This window comes from Berghia stephanieae, chromosome 12, assembly GCF_034508935.2.
Source record: "Berghia stephanieae isolate SIO BIC M18660-M18661 chromosome 12, UCSD_Bste_1.3, whole genome shotgun sequence".
In the NCBI taxonomy this organism is placed as follows: domain Eukaryota; kingdom Metazoa; phylum Mollusca; class Gastropoda; order Nudibranchia; family Aeolidiidae; genus Berghia; species Berghia stephanieae.
Genome location: NC_088371.1, coordinates 17,844,439 through 17,849,648, shown reverse-complemented (window position 1 = coordinate 17,849,648; position 5,210 = coordinate 17,844,439).

Genomic DNA, 5,210 nt, shown 5'->3' with positions numbered 1-5,210 from the left:
CCACCCAGTGTAGGACTCAAACCCAGGACCTTCTGATCCAAAGGCGAGTGTAATACCACTAGACCACACAGCATTATGTTGGGGTGATTTAAATGCTGAATATTGAATCCATAGTTAAACAAGGGAGTTAATTCATATGCTGAATTGAGAAGATGTAATATAGTTTTGTTTTTTTTTCTAGAAAAAGCTGGAAGAGGGTATTGGTGGAAGATTTGAAAACGGAAGGCTTCACAAAGAGGGAAGCAGAGAAGATGGCACAAAGCCGGACAAGATGGATAGAATTTGTCGATGGCCTTTGCTCCAGCCAGAGTGAAAAGCCTAAGTAAGTAAGTAAGTAAGTAAGTAAGTAAGTAAGTAAGTAAGTAAGTAAGTAAGTAAGTCATATAGTTTCAAATACAGATGAAGTGAGTAGGAAAGTGCCAGAAGACAATAGAGAATAAAAATTTTGCTGGGTCTGTTAGATCTGGTGAAAAGTAGTTTGCAATAGACTAGCATCCTATCCAAAGGGTAGCAAGCAATTGGTGTTGTCCATTTCACGTTATAGAAACCTGGATAAACTCCGGCACGATGGGCCTCATGGCTCTGAAGGACTAAGGACGAGGAATATGTGCTGCACTGTACATATAGGTATGTATCATACATAGTATATCATATATTTTATGTATCAATACCAATAATATAGATGAACTTCACTATTATTTCCATGTTATTTACTGTATTGCTTTATAAAATCATGTAAACATAATACTTTATACCTCTTATTTACTTATTCTCATAATTCATGTTGTTAAATCTAATTTCCTTAAAGACGAATAAAGATTATTTAATAATTTATTCATTTATCTAACTTTGAAAAAAATCTTAACGTTTCATAATTCTGAACATTTTGGAATCAAGATATCCCTTTCAGCAGTCCAATTAACCTGGACTAAATCCTTGCTTTGACTGGATCTCTGTTGAAAATTATTTCTACAATAGCATTATAAAATGATTATGTCATAGTATAAAATAAGGAATAGAAGCTCGACATGGTGAACACGGTATGTTGCTATAAATATGAAATATTTGTAGAATTGGCAATAATTGATTGTGGTGGTCAATTTCAATTAAGATTGTATTCAGGATAATGGTGATATTGATGATGATGATGATAATGCTACCAGCAATGAAAATGGTGACAATGTTTTGGTTTTTAAGTTTTTAAGGGTTTTACGGCGCTTGCAACACATTTAGGTTATATCAGCGCCAGTAAAAAGGAAGAAAATGGGATAGTAAAAAGTTCTAGAATTACAATAAAAGCACCCAAGAAAAAGTAAGACATAGGGGAACTGGGAACAAATAGGGATCAGATGTAGATTCCAAGAGCAGACCACCAATGCACTTAGTTTGAGATCACCTAAAAGTCTCATCCAGACACAAGCGCAGGTCCCATCTAAGAGGAATACACTCAAATGTTTACCAATCATTTAATATAATATGTAAACGCAACATAATACAATGCATAACAGAGAGATGATTTACAAGGAAAAAAATATCATCTCCCAAAGCTATAACTATACATTCGACTGTTTCCCTCCCAGCCAAGGAGCTCCGGCAAGGATCAGGACAAAACTAAGTAATCTCATTCCAAGACAATGACAGGAAACAATTGGGAAACGGGTATGGGGGGATAGAAGACACAGCATGTACCTCCCTGCCCACTATGGGAGGTCAGGATCCCCACCCAGATGGTGACAATGATAATGTCAATGAAATAAGAAGTGGCAATGGTAACAATAATCGTAATACATAGAGGCGACTACAAATTGTCATAAAGCACAACCCATTAGATAAGAAAAAACAACAGCTCAACAATTGAAGAACATTATAATTAATAATATTATAAAACAACGAGAAAATATAGTTATATTATATAACACAACAAGGAATACTTTTCTATTGACATTGCGGTTACTCACTAAATCACTTCAACACACTAACTGTGAATTGTAAGTAATTAAAAGCTAGAAATAAAAACAAATCGTGATCAATCGTCTCTAAGCGGTATTAAGTCAGGGACGAACCTGATGCTTAACCCTCTCCTTACCAAACAGGAAAATCATCACATTTATTACGATGCAAGCAACAATTAATTTTCTTATTCTAATTTCAGTTTGTTATAGTTATAGCTATAAAAACTGGAAACTGTGTTGCAGAGCTCATTTTTCTGAACAACATATAGACTATACTTGTTTGAAAAGTCTACTTTTGTGTTGGGTGAGTATGAAGTTTCAGGTAAAATTCTGAAAATAGCTGGTAAGGAGAGAGTTAAAATTCAATTTCAAGCTTACTGTATTATCTAGACTGTTAGCTGTGACTTTCTTCACTCTGATCTTGACTCTGTGGCTTTGCGGTGGCTAAGACTACAAGGCTCAGCGGTTTGCTCTTTGCTTCGTACCTGAAAGGTACCAAGTTCTACAACCCACCGTGCTTGATTAAGTCACTTTGAGGCTCTGCACTGCAGCTGACACCAGGGTTATTCCAGTCTTTCCTTGGAATAGACACTAAAGACAAATTTCCCCTTGGGGATGAATACAGGGAATTTCATTTTATCTTTTTAAAAATGTTATTGTCTGGTGCAGCTGATACATGTTTTTGTTGTTGTCGTGTCAGCCAAGTGTGTCCATTACAATGTTACACTAGGCCCATAATTGTGTTTGGATGTTAGACCTGCATATGTGTACATGTCGATCTAAATCATTCTGACATAATACCGGATTGACTTGGTAGGCCACAAGTAAATACAGCTTCAAATAAAAACAATTTATAAATAACTAAACAAATAAATAAAACAAAGCTTAGATCCTAAATCATTCACTCATTCACTCACTTACACACGTGTGCTTGAAGCTACAGCAAGGAATTGCCAATAAATGTTCTCAGTCTTACACTGCATGGGTGCCTTCAAGCTAAGGTCCAGAGATTTCAATTCTCTTAATACAGCTCTTTTCCGTGTTTCTTTAAGTATGTCAGTTCGTTTTTTTCCTTATGGAGTCCAGCGCAACGCTGTTCTTGGGATGCAGTCTGATGGCATCTTGCAGACATGACCTGGTCACCTCCAGCATCTGGTTCTGATGGTATCTGAATCTGTGCAGATCTCACCAATTGGTAAGAATCCTCATTGAAAACATTCAATGTTTGTAAATTGTTTTTAGTTCGAAGACTTTCGACTTTACAACTTGCTGGTTTGGTAATCTCAATCTTGAGATAACTTCAAATCACTTTGGGATTAAACACACACACACACACACACACACACACACACACACACACACACACACCTGATTTAGATAAGATGGATGGACATGATATAGAGATCATTTTGTTTTTGTTTTAACACTTAGATTTTTCTGGTACACTTGTAGGTCAAATCAAATTAAGAAATTAAGGAGCGGGCACCGTTGTAAGATAAAGAACTGAACAGGTATGTATGAAAGGTGCCAGACAAAGCACGAAGCAAAATACAAGAAAAAAAAAACATCCCGAAAAATCTTTTTTTTTTGTTTGGGATGGTTTTATTCTTGTATCTTTCTTTCTTGCTATGTCTGGCACCTTTCATACACACCTGTTCAGCTCTTTATCTTAGGTCAAACCACTGTGCAGGGGAAATATTGGATGACAGAGTTTGTCAAACCAGAGAACAAAAGAAGATTGCTGATATTTTAAAAAAAAAATTGCTGCAATATCGAAAATCATAGATTGACCAACTCACACACACACACATGAACACCCCCCCCCCCCCCCACACACACACACATAATCATAATTTTTAAAAAGTATGTCCTTTTCTTTGTTTTCGTCATAAGTAATTATATGGTGATTGTGCCATTTTTATACTTTTATCATCATAATTCAAAATGAAGATAGTCAAAACATGTTACACAAATCTAGAGTTTATCTGGTCATACTAAAAAAAAAACAAACAAACAAAAAAAAGTAACAAGCATGCAACAAGAAAAACAATGTGGATTTGTTGAAACAGAGAACAAGATTTGATTCCAAGAGCAATCTAACCCTTTGTCTTATCTGAGATCACCTAAAACTCAGAGACACGAATACAGGAAGTTCATTCATCAAATTTCAATGATATACGTGGCACAAGTTTAGAAAATGTCATATACGACCCACCTCCTACAATGGTATTATGTCGAAGTTATTTAGACACTAAAATTGGATTTATAGTCAAAACTATTACACTTGAGATGAGATTTTATGCCTTATTAACTAAAATGAATATAATCTCATAAAGCAAACATCTCTACTTGAAAATCTAAAAATTTGTATTATCTTAAGATAAAAAGTGTAGTCGCTGTAGTTAACTTTACTGATCAACTATCTACCCTTACAATGATTAAATAACACTTCCAAATCATTAATATTATGTACTCTGGGATCGACTTTCATTTTCAATGAGTTTCAATGACTTAAAAAACGCTCAGGAAGTTCTGAAATTGGAGCCGGCATTTTGTAATTTTACGGATTTAATTTGATACACTCTCGAACTTGATACATTTCTCTGAAACCTTTTCATAATAAAATTTAACTGACAAAATGCATTGAGTAAGTTACAACTAAATCGCATGGCCATGGAATTTTGCACATTAGACACCTTTTCAAACAAAATAATTATAACTTATAAAGAAAACACAAGTTTAAATATCATTATCATGATTAGGATTTAACTCTTGCTTGAAAAATTGAATTTTGCATTTCTGATGGTGGACAATTTTGCAATTCAAGTCTTTTTCATATATCTATTATAGAGAACACATAACTTTTGATATCGTGAATTCATCAATGGAATATACTTGAGCATTGCAAAAAAGGTTGGAGTTCACATTTGTGTTGTAATGCATTCATCTCCAGTTATAAAAATTCATTACAATGCAAAAAGTACAGCAAACTTCCTACTTTGTGGATGAAACTTTTGATAGAAGGGAGGTAATCACATTTAAATTCAATGCACCAAGAAAATCAAATCAGGTTTATTTCGATACTAGATTCACAGATTGTAAATTTTCGGGTAACCTAAACCATTCACATCAATGGAGTTATTGAGACCAAAGGGAGCTAATCACAAATGTCACCAATAATCCCAAACCAATATTATGTCAGGGTTAATCAGAGATGGCGTGCAAAAGTGGCCGAGTGGTTAAGCCCTGCTTCAGGCA